General features: G+C 49.7%; 1 protein-coding gene across 4 annotated transcripts in view; it reads right to left on the bottom strand.

Moving 5' to 3' along the window:
- HIVEP3 (HIVEP zinc finger 3) overlaps window positions 1–20,109 on the bottom strand; it is a 537,183-nt gene that overhangs the window by 188,370 nt on the left and 328,704 nt on the right. For 3 of the 4 annotated variants that reach the window (XM_077961639.1, XM_001085309.5, XM_077961650.1), the window contains one exon: window positions 6,397–6,476. The exons of the other annotated variant lie outside the window; for it this stretch is intronic. The gene's annotated coding sequence lies outside the window, so the exon portion shown is untranslated. The remainder of the gene's footprint in view (window positions 1–6,396; window positions 6,477–20,109) is intronic. 4 annotated transcript variants of the gene reach the window in all.

Here is a 20,109-nt window from a genome sequence, read left to right as displayed (position 1 = left end):
GATTGTGAAATGAAATGAATCAGTTACAAAAACCCTCTTTCATAGGCTTTCATTAGAAAACAAAAGATTTGTCCTTGGCTAAACCCCCAAGAATGTGTCAGAATGAGAGAAGTGGCTCACTACTAGACTGCGTGTCATGTGCAACATGCCCCAACACCTGTCCCCAGAGACTGCCACCCTCACCAAGCAACAGAGCATTTCTCAGGCAGGCTCTCAGGCCCTAAAAGGCCTCCGGGAGAAGGAATATAATTATTCACCATGTGCCTGTCGCTGTGCTAGACTTTTACCAACAAGATACCACACCCTGAAAGTTGGGATCACTAGTCCCATTTTGCAAATGAGGAAACTGAGTCTCAGAGAGATGTAACCCTACCTAGTAAGTGGTAGGGGCAGCTGAAGCCAGAGCTGTGGGACTCTAAAAACCTTGCCTCTCCTGTAATAACCTCCAGACCACCAGAGGCTGGGAGGTTGAGGGGCTGTGGCCCAGAGGGGAATGCTGTACAGAGTCAAACAGCAAGGGTCCTGCTGTCACTAAACCAAGACAGTCCCAAGAAAACTTGTTTCCCCCAGAGCTGTATGATGCCGCTTCTATAAATCATTCCTAAAGAGCTTAAGTCAAAGAGCTACTGTCAGGCAGGGGGCACATCACACAGGCATTATGGTTGCTGTGGGACTGGGGAGTGGAGGGATGGGGGAGGTGGAGGACTCACCATGGAGGCGGGATGTTGGTCTCCATCTGGAGATGGCCCTCCGGAGTCCTCCCCCTTGCCTGCCCATGGGGTTGTGGCTTTTAGACAGCCCTGCAGGCGCCTCCTAGGAGTGCCGCCAAGCAGCCACTTCCTTATCGGGCTGGTAGAGGCTGGGCAGGCCTCAGCTTATTTGTAAGCCTGGATTAGAGCTCAGGTTTCTCATGAAGGACCATGGGTTGGGGGCCAATACATTTACTGGACTTGACTCTGTGCCTGGCCCAGTGCAGGCCTCAGGGACATGGGGATGAGCAGCCTACGAGCCTCCTGCTTCGTGCAGCTCCATTCCGATCAGCAGGTGAATCACAAAGAAAACCCCCAACCCTGCCCAAGAGCCACAATAGAGATCTCTAATGCTGAGGGTGCCCAGATTTGGGGGGTCAGCCCACTGCAGGCTGTGGAGGTTGGATGTCAGGTGGGGGCATACAGGCTTCATCCTGTGGTCAGAGGGAGATACCCTACATTTTGAAGGAAGAGCCTGCCATGGTTAGATTTGTGCTTTAGAAACAGACCAACTAGGTATATTTGTTTTCAATAAACGTGAACTCTTTCTCAGGTGAAAATTAAAGTGTTTCCATTTTGGGCAAATAATCCCAACATAAGGAGTCACAGCAGATGGCTATGGCCCTGGATGAGCTGCTTACCTATGGTGCTGATGAACAGAAAGAGCCCTGGGCTTGGAGTGAGAGACCCACATCCATGGTCAAGTCCCTGCCACCATCTTGCTGTGTGACCTCCAGCAAATGACTTCCTCATCTCAACCTCGGTTGCCTCATCTGTCAAATGGGAATACTGCCACCTAATACACAGGGCTGTCTTCAGGACAAAATGGGGTATCAAATGACACTGTACATTTGTACCTACTTGACAAATGTGAGGCATCAGGGTGAGACACCTGAAGTTCAGTCCACACCCCCGAGGGCATTTCAGATGCCCCACAGCCTGCAATGTCTCGGGAAGTCTCTCTCAGCTGTTCCAGCTCCAATCAAAGCCTGTCCTGTAAAAACATGACCCCATCCAAAGAAGCAATCTCGCATGTGTTTGGTGGGCCACCTGCCCACGGGGCGCAGCCTGCTGGGCCACAGACGTCAACAGCAGCCCCTTCCTGGTGGGAGAAGGAACAGGGAACTGGCTTGTTCTCTAAGAGCAGAGTGCTGGCGGGTGATGAGGAACATTTTAAGGTGGGATGCTTCTTCCTGCACCGTTGGCAGCTGTCTACGTAAGGCGCTCATTATGTGCAGGCCCCAAGGCCAGTGAGCCTGAGAGGCCAAGCTAAAATTAGTGTCAGATGTGCACCCGCCAGACACACTGAACATCCGAAGGTCAGATGCCTCCAAGCAGCCACCCGGGCAGAAGTGCGGCAGATGGGCACCAAACAGCTGTGGCAGCTGCTGCCTCTTGTTCCTCCCAGACACGGAGACCGACAGCCCTGTGCAGCAGCCTGGTTCAATAGCCCAGCTTGAGTTAAAAAATAGAATGCAGAGTATAATCCTAATTAAAAAAAAAAATCTGTGTATGTGCATAGAAAAAGAGGTGGAAGAGGAATTTACTAAATGGCCCAGTCATGGATGTGGAATAGTAGTGAGTTTTTTTCCTCTACTTTTCAAAATTTTCTCAATACATACGTACTACTTTTGTAATCAGAAGAATACACAATAAGATGCTATGTTACATATTCCCATGAAATGTATAAAATGATTAAATTGCATATGCTTATGACAGGTGGTATATATGTGTGTGAATATATTTATGCGGCTGGCTGGTGTTAAAGATCAACATTTCCCAACCCCACATTGTACGGAGGAGACGGAGGCCCCAGGAGCAAAGCAGGAAGCAGAGAGGCAGATTTTCACCGAGGCTGGTGTTGCACTGGAGTTTCCCCAAGCCTTGCCCCACTTAATTCTGTAGTTGGTTTTATTCCCACTTAATGGAGATGGAAACTGAGGTACAGAGAAGTGAACTGATTCACTCAAAGATGACCAGTTCAGAAGCCACGGAGCCAAATCCCAACCCTAGCTTTCCACCCACAGCCCACTGAGCTTCAGGAAAGGAAGGGCCTTTGAAAAAAGAACAGGACAAAACAACAACAAAAACACCCCACTCCTTGAAGTCTCAAACATTCTGAAAGCAACCTCTTAAGGGACTGAGTTTTGAATTCTTTCCTGAGCCCCTCTAGGTGCACGCCTTCCTTAGCTCTGGGGGGTCATGGTCATCTGCCCATGGGAACCTTGGAGAGGACGGGTAACAAACCATGACGTGGGGGAACAAAGGGCACAGCAAATCCCAAGGTAGGACTGGCTGGCAGGTGCCAGGCCTTTGGGACAGGGGAGGGGGAGGAAGTTGGCTGGAGAGGCTGCTGTCTAAACTCTCAGTCTTCCAGTGCTTCGGGAGGGGCAGCACCACACAGCAACGCCAGATGCCCTGATCTGAGGCCTTTGCTCCAGTTCCTCCCTCTGCACGAGTGCCATCTCTATCCCCATATGCTGCCCTCAGTCTTCCAGGGCCCAGTTCATCCAGGCATTTGTGCATTCTTATTGGTGAACACATTTTAATTGAGGGCCTGCTAGGTGCTAGAGCAAAAGACATAGTATCAACCCTGTAGGTGCCTCTAGTGCTCAGAGAAAGGCTACCCAGGGTCATTCAAGCATAGACTCTGGGGTCAGACTGGCTAGGCTCACCCTGGCTAAGCCACTTCATAGCCCTGTGCATTTGGGCCAGTCACAGTCTCTCTGTGCATCAGCTGTCATCTGTAAAAGAGGATGAAAACAGCACCTGCCTCATAGACTAGTGCAGGTGGAGTGTACATCTGTGTAAAGCTCTTAGAGAACAGTGCCTGGCATGTAGTAAGTGTTCAATAAACCTCAGTTGCTATAAACATTCTCATCATTACCCTCTGGTGCAGATTCCCTCCTTATGGTGCCCACCCTGCTTTTCTCCTCTGGCTGCTACCTCCTCTACGGTCCCATAGCACTTCGAACACCCCTCCATGAGAGCATTGATGAGCATGCAGTACAGGTGTCTGAGGCCCTGTTCCCTCCTTGTCTCTACCTGGGTAGGGACTGAGTTTATTCATCTCTATCCCAGCACCCAGCACAGATGTTATAACATCACCAGGATTATGTCACCATTTGCAGCGAATGTGTGCCCTCAACTCCAATCGAGAAAAGTCTTAGAGGCATTAGAGGTTGCCTATCTGGTCTTATCATGGAGCTCATCAATGTTGCCCTTGAACTGTGGGGCCTGACCCTGGGTGTGACCTTCCCGATGAGAACCAAGTTGATGAGGGGGCTGTGTGCTAAGCTTCCATGAATGCTTCTCTGTGACAGGGAGTTCTGCTGGGCAGGATGTCGAAAACACCAACTACTGACACGCCAACACACGCTGGTGTTTCCCAAGCCATGCCTTTCTCCACTGGGGCCCCATGCCCTCCCCCTGCTGAGCTGAGAACTCCCATGGATCCTTTGGGTGCCAGCACTCCTCGCTCCACCCCCACAATGCTTCTTCTAGCCACAGCCCCCACCAAATGTAGCTCCCTCTCTCCTGGGCTTCTCTTGTTTCTGCCCTGGGCCTGTGGGGCTGCTCCTGCTCTCAGTGTGTGGCTATTCCTCTATGTGTCCCTTCTGGAGAAGGCACAAACTTGCTCTTGTTTGGGCCCCTAGCATCCACCAATGCCAGGATCAGAGGGGTGTCAGGAAAGCTCTGCTGAGCGCACTTTTCAAAGGAAAGTCAAGCCCATTGGCCTGACCTCCCGTTAAGGCACGCATGCTGACTGCTCACACGACCTTCTGAACCCAAAACTCACAAGTGGCTCTAGGCCAGCCCTGCCCATCAGCTGCCACCCACTCCATCGCAGGGCTGAGTTGGCAGGGGAGCCCTGAAAGTAAGTGCTGACCACGTGGTGCGCACCGTGCTGGCTTCTCGCTCGAGCTCTTGCATTTGACTCTGGCACCACCGCGGGAGGTGGGTGTTCTATACAGAGAGGCCCTCCTGAGGCTCTGACGGTTCCACTGCTCCTCAAAGGAGGCATGGGGTAGGGTTGCAGCAAGGCTCTCTTTGGCCCCAGAACCTACTCTTTCTACACTCCTGTGAGACAACAGGTGTGAAAGTGTTCTGAGTTCTACCAAGAGAGGAAACTGTAAAACCATAGAATTGCCAGTTATTACCCACCACACAGAAACTACTCTAGGACAACCTTGCTATCAAAAGAAGTCTTTAGGGGCCTTGGGAACAGCATTGAATTCTTACGAAATTGCTGCCCAGGAGGGGGTGGCCTATTGTCCTTCAGGGGCAGGAAAGGAAGAGAGTGAGTGGGAGCTGGAAGAGCAGAAGAGAAGCAGTCCTGTGGCCGGAGTGGCAGCCCAACGCAGGATGGGGCCCCGGGGACCTGAAAGGATGCAGAGGGATGGTGGAGTCTGTGACAGCTGAGGTCACAGACACTTCAGCACGGGGTGTTCTGCCCTGGGCCCCTGTTGATGTTCTTTAGGTTCTGACATGTACACCTCCTCTCATCTCAGCCTCCCCACCACCTTCCTCCCCGCCCTCCCGCACCCTGCTAGGGGCCTCTCTCAGAACCACAGGGCTGACTGTCTCCCTTCCCTGCTTGTGTAGGACCCAGCCCAAGCTCCTGGGTGACCTTCAGAGGCCTGCTGCTCTCTTGGCCTCACTCCCACCCTCTTCCTCTTGGGCCCTGCATCCCAGCGACTCCACTGCTCCAATTGCTGTCCCTTCGGCTTAGAATGCTCTTCTTCCATTTTTCACCTGGTGAACTTCTATTCATCCTTCAAAGTCCAGTTCAAGTGTTACCTTCAAATTGTCTTCCTTGAACTACCCCCACAACCAAACCCTGAAGAATAGAGCCCTCCTGCCTTCACAGGTTTTGCTGTTCTGTGGCTATTTGCACGTTGATCTCCTCCACTGGAGCAGAAGCTTCTTGAGGACAATGCCATGACTTGTTCATCTCTGTGCCTCAGTGCCCAGCACAGACGATAGAGCACAACAGGCAATAAATGATGTCCTGATGATGAGGTCATAAGAGGGCAGGCACGGGGCTGATGACTGCATCTGAGTTTGACTTCCAGCAGTGTTTACTAGGAGGAATACAGGCCCCTCCCCAAAATGCACACATACACATATATGGTGAACACACAGCCCAGTCCAGGATCTCTGTGGCTGTAAAGTCCATGGAACAATCAAACAGAAGACTGAGTTCTAAGGACGTGGTACACAGCTGCAGGGTCAGCCCTACTGTCCTCCCCAGAGCCCATGGCCTTGGCCTGAGCCCTGCAGGGTCCACCGAGTCCCACTCCCTCACTTTGCAGACCAGGAAAGAGAGACCCAGAAAGGAGGCACTTGCATGAGATTTTCCTGAGCAATAAAGGCAGGCCTGGGGTCAGAAGCATTTCCCCTGGCTCCTGGCCCAGGACTCTCCCATGACCATATGCTGCCATTTGCAGAAATGCCAGCTGCAGAACTTGGGACATTTGGGTGGCTTTTTCCTGAAGTCTCGGTAGCATGTGGGGCTCCATTCTCCTGCCCGAGGCTGAGGTCATTCCTGTCTACCTCCTGGCCTCAAAACACAGCCTAGTGGCCTTTGGGCTATGCTGAAACTGCCCTGTGTCCTGTGGTGTGATGAGGGATGGGGAGGGCTCACCTGCCAAAAGCCAGCCGTGGTCTCATGGTCGAGATGTGTCAGAGATTTCTAAAGCTTGGAGAGCTGTGTTGGAGGGAGGCCTGTGGGAAGTAGAGAAAGTGAGAATATTACGCCACCGCCATCTGTCAACTTTCATCTGAGTTTGAAAAATGCATCCAAAAATGGAGAGCACAGCCTTGCTGAAAGCAAGGCCCCAGCCACCACCCCTTCTCCAACATGGTTATGACCAGGTCAAGATCAGGTCCCTGGGGATGAAACCACAGTCTCAAAATCCCAGTACAGAGCTGAAAGTCACAAGTTGTCTGCCCCTGGGAACCCCACAGTTATGCTGGTCCTGTGTTCAGGCCTGAGGCTGGAGGAACTCCCACATTCAAACACTCCTCGGGGAAAACACCCTTTGTGGGTTCCCTAAGCACCGTTCATTGTCATTCACTCATTCTTGCTTTCATTATTCATTCATTCATGCAAGCATTGCCATTTGGGAAGGTTGTTAGATGCTGGCGTCAGGTCCTCATAGAGATGAAGTCTCTGAGTGTAACAGCCTAGATCCAGTAAGAAAGGCGGGTGTAGACCCAGCACAAATGCCACAGGCTGGTGGGTTGCCTCCCTTCTCCAAGTGACCTCTGTGCCAGGTGCTGGGCAAAGCACTTTGGTTAAGCCATGCAGGATGGCAGAATGTTCCTACCATTTTCGGCACAATGACCTCTCTTTGTATGAAAGTATTTCTCCAAACTCCTCCTGATGGTAACTGTACACCTATTATCTTCTCATTGAGAAAATAAACAGTACAAAAGTTACAATGAACTAATGCTTTGCAATTAACTTGTATTTTAGTAATTACAGCACCACTACATATGTTTAAATTACAGTTGGACACATACTCATTTGAGACATGTTATTTATGTCTTCTGGGCTTAAGGCTTTGAGCCCTTGGGGATCCATTCATTCAATATTCATTCATTCAACAGACATTTATGGAGCATCTCTGAGATGCCCAGCCCACTGGTTCAAAGGTTAGGGATCCTGGTTCAGGAAGGAGCTGCAGCTCTGCAGTGAGGTACACTTAAGCTTAAGCCCAGGTAACACTGGATGTGTGCCCTTAGGGAGGCCATCTCGTCTTCCTCCAGCTCTGAGTCCTCAAGAGCAAGATGCAGATGTAACTGACATTGGAAAGTTGTTATGAGGGGTAAATGAGATAGTAGAAAGCACCCAGGTAAGAGCCTGGCACAAAGCAGAAGCTCAACAAACGGGCACCCAAGGATTATCATCATCCCCATCAACATCAATGTCATTACTATCAACAACAGCAGCAGCACCACCAGCACCATCTTGCTTCCCTTCTCTTCCTGAACCTTCAGAAGCCTTTCCTTGTCTCTCTACTAGGGTATACAGCAGTTTCTACCTTATAATAGAGTTTTTTGTATCCACATTTATAATACCTTATAATAGAGTTATTTGTATCCACATTTATAATACTTTATAATAGAGTTATTTGTATCCACATTTTCTTTCTTTGGTTCATGCCCAGCTCTGCAATTTCAGAGTTGTGTGAACTTAGGTAAGTTATTTAACCTCTCTGAATTTGTTTCCCCATATGTAAAATGGGAGCTGTATTTTTAGTAATTCATTGAACTGTAATGACTAAATGAACTGATGTACATAAAACCTCAATACAACATCCGTCATGTGGAAAATGCTCAGCTATTACAGGTTATTATTGTTCATGTTATTGTTATTATTATTACCATTATTATTAATATAATTTCTCCTCCTGACCTGTGAGCCCCTAGGGGCATAGCCATTGAAAATTCATTTCTGTCTCCCTGCAGAGTCTAGCACAAGGCTGGTCTCCCAGCAGACATTAATAAATGTTTGCTAAAACAGTTTTGGAGGTTCACACAAATCAAGTGCAAAATAACTCAAGGGGCATGGTCAAGGGTAAAGAGCCTTGTTAGGACCCTGAAAACCCCCAACAGATGTCCTGAAGGGAGCTCTTTGTCACCCATGGAGCCAAGCTGCAGGACTGCTGGGACCATTCATTCATTCATTCATTCACTTATTCATCACACTGACACCCAATTTTCACTTTGAATAACAAACCCTTGCCCAGTGCTTTTTCCTATTGTGAAATCTTGTTTCCATCTGCCACCTCATTTAGTCTCCATGAAAATTTTGGGAAGAAGAGAATAGGTACATTACTGACAATCCATTCTGTAAAGAGATGAAGGCCCAGAGAGGTGGCAAGGATTGACAAAGGACATTCAGCTGTCAAGGTCACAGTGGGAAATGGATCAAGGTTCTGCTCATGATCTTGACTCCTTCCTGCTGGTCCTGTTGATGTCAAGCACTTTACAAATCCAGGATCATTCCTTCTTGATTCTCAGCAAACAAAACTGAATTAAATTTTTGTGTGTGTTATTTTAACATGACTATTGGCAAAGAAAGACTCTAAGTTCCAGAAGGGCAGAGACAATGAGAGCCCTAACAGTGTCGGGGCAGGTAAATATATGAACTCTGATCCCAGACTGCATGCGTCGCAATCCTGATTCTGATACTTAATAGCTGTGGGACCCTGGGCAAATTACTTAACATCTCTGTGCTTCAATTTCTTCCTCGATAAAGAAAGGATAATAGCTATCTATAGGGTTGTTGTGAGGATTAAGTGATCTAATCCATGTACAATGCCTAGAACAGTGCCTGGTGCATAGTAAGGATTAGTTGTAATTATTATTTGTGATGTATCTCCAGCACCTAGCATAAGACCCAGCACATAAAAAATCCCTAATAAACATTTATTGGATTGTTGAATGGATAAAATACTTTCTGTAAAGAAGTAAATATCTATGCTTTAAGTATTATTAAATATCTATGCTTAAGTATTATTGGGCAAGGCAAAAGAATAGCTGAAGCTCTGGCCCCAAAGAAACTGGAGTCCCTCAGTTCCTTGCTCACAGATCCAGGCGGGAGGAGATTCGTGATTCCAGGATTCAAAGGCCTGTCCACCAACTGGCAGTAAATGTGACTCATGGTTAGAAACACAGGTTTTAGAGTCAGACACTCAAATTCAAGTCTTCCCTCTTGCTCTGTCACTCACTGGTTGTATACTTACCTCCCGTACTTGCCTCAGTATCCTCATCTGTAAAATGGGAATACTCACACCTACCTTGAAGGGATGTTGGGTGGATTAAATGTCATATGCAGGAGGTGAAGCTTCCTGCACCTGGGCCCAGTCCACAGCCACAGGAACAATGAGCTTACAGGATCAACAGCAGCTCATCCTACGGGCCAACTCATTCTGTGCTAAGCATTGCTTCTACGGCTCTCTCCCTGTCAGGGGCTTTGGGAGCCTTCACCAGGGGTGGACTCATTTGTATAGCCCAGGCTCCACCTTCTAGGCCAAAAGGCTGCTATGAAAAGGCAAATCCTCTATTTGGCTTCAGCATGAACTGGGCTCTGTGGAGGCGAGACAGCTGCTTGGGAAATGGGCTCCTGGGAAAGGTGGTCTCCAGAGAATCAGCTTAGAAGAGTTCCTTGCAAGCGCCAGTGCCAGCAACTAGCAGCCTGCATGCAGCTGCCTCTGAGTCAGTCCCAGTCCCTGTGGTGGCTACAGACCCTTCCTTTAGTCTGTTTCCCCCACTAAGATCCCAAGGCTGGCAGCCTGTCCTGCCTATGGGGAGGAGCTAACATCCATCGAGCCAGAAGCGAATTCTTTGCCTCGTTTAGACTTCACAATGAGCCTGTGGTGAGCACTTGAATCTTGCCACACACCAGCCATGAGATCCTGGTCAAACCATTTAGCTGCCCATGTCTGTTTCCTTATCTGTGAGCACATGTCAATATCCTTGTTCATCAGACCCATTTTGCAGAAAAGGAAGCTGAACCATACAGAGGGAAAGGCATTGTGAAGATCATAGAACTAGTAAATGACAAAGCTGGAGCTGTTTGACTTCAAAGTTCCATGCATTCATTCACCCATCAATTACTATTTTAGAGCCTACCATGTGGTGGGCACTGGATTCATAGACTCTTTTTAAAAATATTCATATTATCAATTTCCCACTGCTCCTAAGATAGTGGTATGCAAGGTAATTCAATTTAACAAAGACACATCAAGTCCTTCTACGTGCCCAGGCACTGTGTGAGGTTCTGGTATAAAGGCTCACATTGAACCCTCATGACAATTCTGTGCAGTTGACCTTTTTAATGCCCTTTACAGATGACAAAATGGGTAATTCAAAGAGGCAAGAGAACGTGTCCAGGCTCACTCATGCAGCCTGGATGGACGCCTGTGCCCATCTGATGCCAAAACTCACTTCCTTCCCTTCCCACCGTGTTGTTTCTTTCTCTCCAAGATGCTCTCATCTCCCCACCCTGGCCTGGCCCATAATGATGCAGCCTCTGGAAGTTCCCTCAGTACCCCTGGCAGAGGGTGTTCTCCGTCCAGCAGAGAAGGACAGCTGTCAGCCCTACCAGCCTGCGCCGTCCACACTGGATCTTCAGGACTCTGCTTCTCCCTGGCTCCTTCCACTCCCTGAACTTGACCCCAGGATGACAGACCTAGAAAACCCAGAAACTTGTTTGCTTGTATCTTACCTACTTCCAAAAAGGATGTGAGGAAGATTCAGGAACAAAAGTGCAGACCGAGGCTCAAAACACTGGACAAAAGCAAAAGCAGATGTAAAGGAGCAGGGGGTGCTGGAAGCCAATGTTTGGAAGAACACTGTCTGGTGCTCACGGGGTGTGAGGAAATGGGTGCTCTCACATCGCTGCTCGTAGTGAAAATAGACAGAGTGCGTTTGAAAGGCAGCGTCAGAGTGTGCATCAAGAACTTTGCCTCACAAATATCCACACTTCTGGGCGTCGTCATCCCAATTCCCAGGAAGACAGTCTAAGAAAAAAAATTCTAAGCAAGTTCCATGCGGTCTTACTTCTAATACTGAGACATTGAATACCGACAGCAAATCTAAGTGCTAACACATGGAAAGGGCTAACACACCACTGAAAACTAGGGTACAGCTATTATCAGGAGTTGACAGCCTGTAGGACAAATCCAACTGCTAGCCTGTTTTTGTAAATAAAGTTTTATTGGGACACGACCGTGCAAACACATGGAAAGGGTGAACCTACCGTTGAAAACTAGGGTACAGCTATGTCAGAGGTTGACAGCCTGCAGGACAAATCAGGGTACATGTGCAAGTTTGTTACATGGGTATATTTTGTGATACTGAGGTTTGGGCTTCAAATGATCTCATTGCCCAAGTAGTGAACATAGTACACTACGGGTAGTTTTTCAACCCTTTCCCCCTTTCCTCCCTGTCCCCTTTTAGGATTCCCGGTGTTTATTGTTCTTATTGTTGTGTCCGAATACATGTGTTTTATTTTTATTTATTTACTTATTTTTTTTTTTTTTTTTGAGATGGAGTCTCACTCTATTGCCCAAGCTGAAGTGCGATCTCAGCTCACTGCAACCTCCGCTTCCCAGGTTCAAGAAATTTTCCTGCCTCAGCCTCCCTAGTAGCTGGGATTACAGGTGTACACCACCACACCTGGCTAATTTTTGTATTTTTAGTAGAGGAGGGGTTTCAGCATGTTGGCCAGGCTGGCCTTGAACTCCTGACCTCAGGTGATCCTCCCACCTCCACCTCCCAAAGTGCTGGGATTACAGGCATGAGCCACTGTGCCAGGCTGGAATACATGTATTTTAAAAAGAGAAATGCCTAGCTGAATATGCTCTGGGCATATTAGTGGCCACAGTAAAGAGGAAAGATGGGTTTTAATTGTCTGGCAGTAGGAGGGGACCAGGAAGCTAGGAAAGTCAAACTCTCCTGGCCAGATTTTGGAGAGGAATTAGTCACCAGGGTCTTTGTTTCAAGGAGTTTCTGAGCAACACAATGGACAACTTTCTCTACTGTTCTGCAGATGTGCTGAGGTGTTGCCCACAGAGACAGCAAGTCCTGATTATTGGTTCTCTAACAATGTCAAAGAAAGAATGTTAAGCTATGGTTCTGTAAAGGCAACTCTCTTAGTGGCCAGGGTGACATAGGAGCTCAATTCAAGGAAAACATTGCAGAATTGTGTAGAAAAAAGCATCAATGTACCTAGCTGACCAGTGAGTTTTAGCCAGAGAATCTTTTCTTAGAAAATAACCCTTAAATTGCAGATCAGTGTGTAAGACAGATAAAGGTAGGGTGCTCTGGTGGAGGCTGAGCTGGATATATTTCATTCTGTTCCCCTCAGCTCCCCCGGGGCTGCCCTTTGAAGGGGTTCTGCAGGACCTCTGGGGCTTCTTGGAGCCCAGCTGGTGAACTGCTGCATTAGACCATCCCCAGGGCACCTGCTGCATCCCTGGTCTTTTGCCAAGTCGAGGGCACTGGCAGGAGAAGCAAAGGATACTCTGCTACCCACAGAAGGCAGAGCCATGTCCTTTAGAAACCAGAACTACCACGAAGGCAATGACAAGATTTCGTTGTGAAAATTAAAAAGTGCAACTTATGATTATGCTTCCATGGAGGGCCTTGGGTGCGGCAAGAAAGGACTTACTCTCTCTCAGATGGCAGTTCTGGAGCAGTTTCAAAGGCTCTTAAAAGGCCAATGCTGAGGCTCAAGTCCGGGTACTAGGACAGGTGAGGAGGGTCTCTGGTGGGTGGAAACACCTAGAGGACAACTATGTGAACCAAGGTCTTGGATCCATTTTCATTCCAAGAGGGAAGAACAAGAAGCCTATTGGGAGCGGGGTGTAGATGGTACAGTGAAGTCACTAAGAGGGGGATCTGGGGTCAGATTTGAATCCTGCTCTTCTACTTATTACCTGTGCCCATGAGAAAGTTACTGACTCTTTCTAAACCTCAGTTTCCTCATCTGTAGAAAAGGAAAATGATAGCCATATATGATAGAGTTGCTGGAAGAATAAAATGATTTACTGCATGCCAAGTGCTTAGCACCTTACCTGCCCTAATGAATACATGCTCATAATGGTTTGCTATCTGCAGCAATAGACCTGGCCAGGCCGAACCCTGGCCTGTTGGGGTCAGTAAGCCTGGGGTTTGACCTTCAATTCATGTAGGCTTGAAGAAAGATTCAGGGATGTTCTGGGGCTGAAACCAGTAGCTGATGAACAGGACTTGTTAGAATTTCTAGAGTGACTGGGAGATGCCAGGAGGGGCCATCCCCCAGGTGAGTGCTCAGGGAGCCTCTAGAAGGATTCGATAGAATCCTCTACCCTATCAGGGTGACATTAGGGAGGGACTACCTTTGTGGGGACCTGAGAGAGTGCTCATGTGCCTCCCGCTCTGAGTGGCCAGCCCCATGCAGTTGAGATTGTGCACTGTTTACCTCCACATGGGAAGGCATGCCAGGCAATCTCTACTCTGTCTCTGGGTCAAGCACCATGTGCTACCGTGGTGGGCATTTGTTGACTTTTGCCCACTTGGCACCCCTTCTCCCCACTTTGGCAATAGCATTCTGATTTCATTTGGGGAAATCAACTCTCCTGGTGTTGGTTGACAGTGAATCAGGGCTTCCTGCTTTCTCACAACCAAGGGGAGGGCATGAGCCTGAGCCAGGCATCTCAGATGCTCTTTGCCAGGCCCAGACTCTGCGAGCTCATTCTTCCATCTCTGTGGCCATGACAAGACCACTTCTGATTAGTTCCTGTTTTCTGGTCCCTGGAGGGGCCCTGGATCCTTTTCTGAGTCTGCTTCTTCAGCCTTCCTGTCAATTCTGTAAGATTCTCATTATCCTTCTGATATATTCCCTCTTTGCTTAAGTTATCTCAAGTCAGCGTATGCTGCTTACACTGAAGAGCCCTAATGGATTCTGAGAGGAGTAAGTCAAATTGTTTCCTTTGGCACAAAGGGCTATGACCAGGAGCTCTGGCACCAAAACTGCAAACAAGAAAACTTCCAGTTAAGTACTAGAAGCAACCCAGTAGCCATGTCACCCCCATGTCTTCTCTGCTGTCGGAGGCTGCTTTTCTTGGGGTGAGCTCAGAACTGAATGAAACTCCATTCCATTTTCCAGTGACTGGCTCATATGACTCAGTTCTGGCCAGCAGGGTCAATTACTTCCATTTTCTAGTTAAGGGAAGCCTTTCTCAGGGGTTCTGGGAAAGAGTTTCTTTGCTAATAAAAAGAGAATCTGGGGAAGACGTTCCTCTTCTGCACCTTCCACCACCATGTGGCATATGGCCCTGGACTGTGCCAGCCACCCATGGCCTTGGGTGATGACACTGCAGCTATGGAGGTGAGGCTGGCCAAGGGGGAAGCTGGAATGTGCCTGGATCCTGGATGTCTGGGCCGTAGGTTTTTCAGCTTTTGAACCATCCCCACCTCCACCTTCTGGAGTCAAACTCCTATTGCGTAAGACCCTTGTAGTTAGCTTTCTGTTACCTGCAGCCCAAAGCCTCCTAATACCCAACCAGAGCTTTAAACCTGGGAATGGGCACCCCAGCAGCAGGCTAGGACAGCTGCATCTGGGTCATGTCAGGTGGAAGCCCAGAGAAAGGAGCATCCAGTGAGTGGGGCAGGCCTTTGGTGGGTCCAAGCAGGGCCATTCACAGGTAGGACAGAGGTAGCCTCCAGGCAGTAGCAATCTCTGAGGCCAGAAGAAAGGCAGTGTCACTTCCTGACAATCTTCCTTGTTTAGGGCAGGAACCCAGCCTGTAGCTTGAGGACACAGAGAACAGAACCCAGCCCCAAGTGGGGTTTGGGTGGAATGGTGATCACCAGCCAGGGGCTCACTGAGGACTGGAGTTCATGTGGGGCTCTGGCTTTGCAGATAATTGGAGTCTTAGGCCGGGAAATTGAGGCAGAAAGAGGCAAATCCAGTTATGCCGAGTCATTGACATGGCAAAGTTTAGGTGAGTGTGCAGCTCAGTAACTCCTGCCCTCCACTGCCATCCATAGGAATGCCAGATGCAGAGTTCAGGGCAATCGGGCCAATGGCAGCCTCTGCTGGCCCACTGGGAACTAAGATTCTGCTGGCTTTAGCCAGGTTCAGCTCAGGTGATAAATAGGCACTTTGGAGGGACGTGTCTGGAGTCGGGCAGGGGGAGGTAGGGACTTTTGGTTAAGAACCCACTTCCACCAGGAGCTGAGAAAGCCCTAGGGAAGTTTCTAGCTGTGCCAATCTGAGTCAACATGCAAGCAACCCTAATGCCTGAAGAGAGCTCTACTCAAGTTCAAGGTGGTAACAGCTGGACCAACACTCTGCCCTCCATCCCATTCTTCACGCATCAGCCTGGGGATTGGTCACTTCCTCCTGCTGCATTTCTCATCTGCGCGCTCTGCCTTTTCAGAGCTCCCACCTCCCCTCTCCTAGCATGGAGCCAAACCCGAAAATAGTCCCTGGGGGTCATTTTCAGGACTGGAAAGATTCTAAAAGTGTACCCTCTTCATGTGACCAAAAGGAAAACAGCAGCACAGAGAAGAGCAAGGGTGTTCTGTCATCCTGCTGTGTGACCCAGGGCAGCCAACACCATCTCTAAGGTCGCGCCAGCTCTGACATCCTATGGCTATGCTTCAAAAAGACAAGCACATGTAAAATGGTCAATGAATTCTTCAGAGCCTTATGGAATGGCTCTAACTCTAAGCCCTCAGTGAGGGTCTGACTCTCCTCTCCCCCATCTCTGCTCTTCCAACGGCTGGTCCCCTGCGCCAACCAGCCAGTGAAGTCCTACCCCTTGCTCTCAGTCCAGTCCTCCCTCTCACAATGAGGGGCATCTAAAGAGCCCCCACCCAGGCTTCCCTGCCCTAATATTGTGTCCTGTGTCTAGAAACTATGTGCCTGTCTCATTCCCAAGGCCAAGCACCCACCTTATTCCTGGGCACTGGTGCTGTGTCCTGCCGTGGCCTCATACCCCAAGCCTGACTCCCCAGTCCCTGTGGCTGTGCAGCAGTGGTCACCATAGGATGGCAGCTGATCATAGCTTCTTAAGAACCTGCTTCCTGCCAGGTTCTCAGCTAAGAATTTGACATGGATTACTTCACAGACTCCCCAAAGAGGGCTTTATCATGTAGTCACCATCGCTACTCTCATTTTACAGATAAGGAAGCTGAAGACCAGAGAAATCAACCAGCTTGCTGAAGGTCACTTGGCTGGTAAGTGGTAGTGCCTGGAAGACGACCTTGAGTCGGCCCTTTTCTCTGGACTCTCCGCTCTGTTGCAGGCCTAGACTGCAGTCCCCACTGCCACCCACTGGGCTGGCCTTCTAGTGCCCTTCCTTCCCTTTGCACACGATTGACCACAAGTTCCCGGCTTCTCTCACTTGGTAGCCCCAGGCCTATGGCTGGCCGTGATATCTCCTTCGGAGAGGAGGTAAGATTTGACAGGACCCAGAAGAACAGGCAGAGGGTATGGACAGGCCAGGAAGAGGCCAGAAATCAAGGCTGGTGATTTGCAAATGCAGAGCCCACGACAGCATCCATGGGGTCTACTAGTTCCCTCTCTAGCTCGCTCACTGGCAGTTGCTGAGGTATAGCTTTCTGGGCTGATAGTGGCCAACCATCACCACCACCCAGCTGACACTAAGCAGCACAGTGAAAAAGCTTGGGTTTTTGGGGCCAGACAGTCCTGTGTTCAGATCCCATCTCTGTCCCTTAGAAGCTCTGCAAGCTTGAGGAAGTCCCATGGGAAGGTGACCTCTTTGAGCCTTAGACTTCCCAGCAATAAAATGGGGTTGATAACACCAATCCTGCATAGCCTTTGTGAGGACATATGAAAAGCATTTGTCAAATGCCCGGCTTTTGGTAAAAGCTGGTTCCCTTTTATGCTTTTTCCTCATCCTTCTTGCTGCCCCTTGGAGCTGGCTGTCTCCCGATGCCAGAGACAGGCTCTCTGTGTTGAGCGGCCCGAGTGGTTCCAATGATGCGCACCACGTGGCTGGCAGGGGCCCGAGCACACTCGGCACACTGGAGATAAATACAGGGTCCAGGCACCTGACTCTAAACAATGGGCTATTCTGGGGTTTTAATTGCTCATCAAAGGGAAGGCAGGCTCTGGGCGGTGACCAACCTTGGAGGTCAGGACATGCATTGGGGTGGCAAACAGGGCAGCAAACACACCAAGGTGCAGGTGCAGAAACACCAGCCGGCAGGTCGCTAATCCCAGAATGTCACTGAGGGAGGATAGTTAACAAGCCTCTAGGGTGATTACCCTCTCAGTGTACAAATGGGGAAACTGAGGTCCGGGGAGGAGAGCACTTCATTCTACTGCTTCAACAAGTACTCATCAAGCACCTGCTCCAGGCTGTGCTCCATGCTGTGCCTCAGCATCTCACTGTGTGAGGCAGAGACAGACTCGACACACACAGTTACAGTGCCCTGCGACAAGTGGCAGGAGAAGCAGGAACAGGGCCGTGGTGATATGAAGGAGGCATGCCGCCCTAGTCACACGAACCATTCATTCCTTAAAGATGCGCCCACTGCTTGTGCGTGCCAGGCACTGCTCAGGTGCTGGAGACACAGCCCCGGACTAAGGCCAGGCCCTGCCTCTGTGGGGTTTCCAGTCTCCTGGCAGAGAAAGGCAGTAGCATAAATGAAGAGGTAGAGAATGTAATGTCAGGGCGTGTAAGTGCCGAAAAAGAAAGCAAAGCAGGGTAAGGGGACAGTGGGCGCCTGCGGCTGGCCGATGGTTTAGGCAGATGGTCACGGCCGATGCTAACAGTGACAAATTAACTTTAGCACATGAGATGCGTAGGACAATGAAAGCTCTGCCCTTCTGAGTGAGGAGGGAAACCAGCATCCTGAGCTGACCTGCCTCAGGGGTCTCAGAAAACCAGAAACAGAGCCACAACCTGTCCCAGGTCTCTTGTATCACAGGCCAGAGCTGGTCCCCTGCATGGCCTGGCAGCCCCTCCCTTCATAGCCACTGTTGCTCCCTCCATCCTCCCTGGGGGGAAGCAACAAGCTGGTGCCTTCCCAGGCTGGAGGCCAAAGCCACCAGGCCTTTTCAGCCATCACCTCCTTCCTGGCCAGTTGCCCATGCTGGCCTCGGGCAGTGGAGCCTGACAGGAGATCCTTGGTCTCCTGACACAGCGGGGCAGGCTTGTCTTTCCCTCTGCCACGTCCCACTGATGTGAAAGTCTTGGTGTCAGACACATGTGGTCCTTCCACTTCTGAGATGTATGACCTGGACACGTTCAGCAGAGCATTTGTCAAAACTGAATGCTGGGCCATTCTCACAGAGCCCCTGGGAGGATTAAATAAAGTAAGACATAAAAGGCTCCCAGGAGCCTGTGGCCCACAGCAGGCTTGGTAGGCACAGACACCTTCCCCTTTTGCCGTGTCCTCCCATCCTCATCCGAGCCCCAGCCCGGAGCATCACTCCCTCTTCTGCACTCCCACTGCCCTGAGAGCACTTGCTTTCTCTTTCTGGGTCTGCTCTTCGTCCCTGAATAGGACTGCCAACTCTCAGAGAGCAGTCTCTGGCTTCTGCAAGTCCCTGAGCCTCCTGCCTGGGGCTCAGCACAGAGTCACACGCAGTGTGTCACTGCTCAATAAATGTTCTTCCACGCAGCTTCCAGCCAGGAAAGTTTAACTTGGAAAATAATGGGGCATGTGGAGCTCTGGATTCCCAGTCAGCCTCTTTATCAGCTAAATGACCCTGGGCAAGTTAACTTTTTATGTAAATGAGGACAATCACCCAATGCCCCAAGGTTCTGAAAAATTATATGGTGATTTTAACATTATTATTTCCATTATGGAATCATAGGTGGAGACAAGAGTCTATTAAATTTGGAACCTGGTACTACAGTCCTTCCCACAACATCCAGCCCCCTGGATGTTCAGCCTCTACTTGAACTCTCCAGTGACAGGGAACTCACTACCTGCTGGGCAGCCTGTGCCATGTGTTGACTGCTTCTGAGCATTAGAAACTTTGCTTTCTATTGTTTTAAGACCTGCCATGCTGGGCTCTGGAATGCAGGGAAATGAGTGGGTGATGAGCAAGCCTGGGGGAGGGGCTGGAGAGAGCTGCAGGATGATGGTGGGAGGGTTGCGGGGAGCTGACCGCACCCCAAAACAATGCTGCTGGTCAGTGGGCCACAGGCTGTCAGCTCCCCTTCCAAGAGAAGCTCCCGATAATGGTGCCTCCTCTCTCATGGCTTCAGAGCCTGCCAGCCCTTCCAGCAGACTGCCTTCTGCCCAGGGCTGCTCAGCAGCTGGACTGCAGGGGCCTGGGTTCTCAAGCCCTGATGTATGATTTATGACTCCGATGAGCTCACCAGCTCAGGGAGGGAGGGTGATCCGAGGGGAGGCTGGAAGAAGGCTGGTTATGGATTTTAACCCTCTGATGTTACTGGCTGGGAATTTAACATCAATAATTCAAGGCAGTGGGGAGCAAGGGATGGGAAAAAAGCAAAAGGGAGAGGGAGGCGGGGATGGAAAGGGAGAAAGGAGGAGAAGAAGTGGAGGACGGGAAAAAGAAAGGAAAAGAGGCAAAGATGCATTTATTGAGTGTTTCCCATGGGTACCATGCCACCTTCGCCTCCTTTAGCTCATTTAAGACTCACTGAAATCTATGAAGCAGATATTGTCGTCTCTAATGACTGGATAAAGAAATTAATGCTCCAAGAGGAAAAGCAAAGGTTTCAAGGACAGCAGGGGGATGAGGGGATAGGATCTGGACCCAGGTTTGCTGATTCCAGAACACAGGTTCTTTCTACTATACCTTGACTTTAGAGGGTAGCCAGGTCAGGGAACACAGAGGGTCCCTGCT

Source organism: Macaca mulatta, chromosome 1, assembly GCF_049350105.2.
Source record: "Macaca mulatta isolate MMU2019108-1 chromosome 1, T2T-MMU8v2.0, whole genome shotgun sequence".
Taxonomy (NCBI): Eukaryota; Metazoa; Chordata; class Mammalia; order Primates; family Cercopithecidae; genus Macaca; species Macaca mulatta.
Note: the sequence above shows the minus strand (reverse complement) of the source record. Positions and strands in the feature narration are given on the sequence as shown.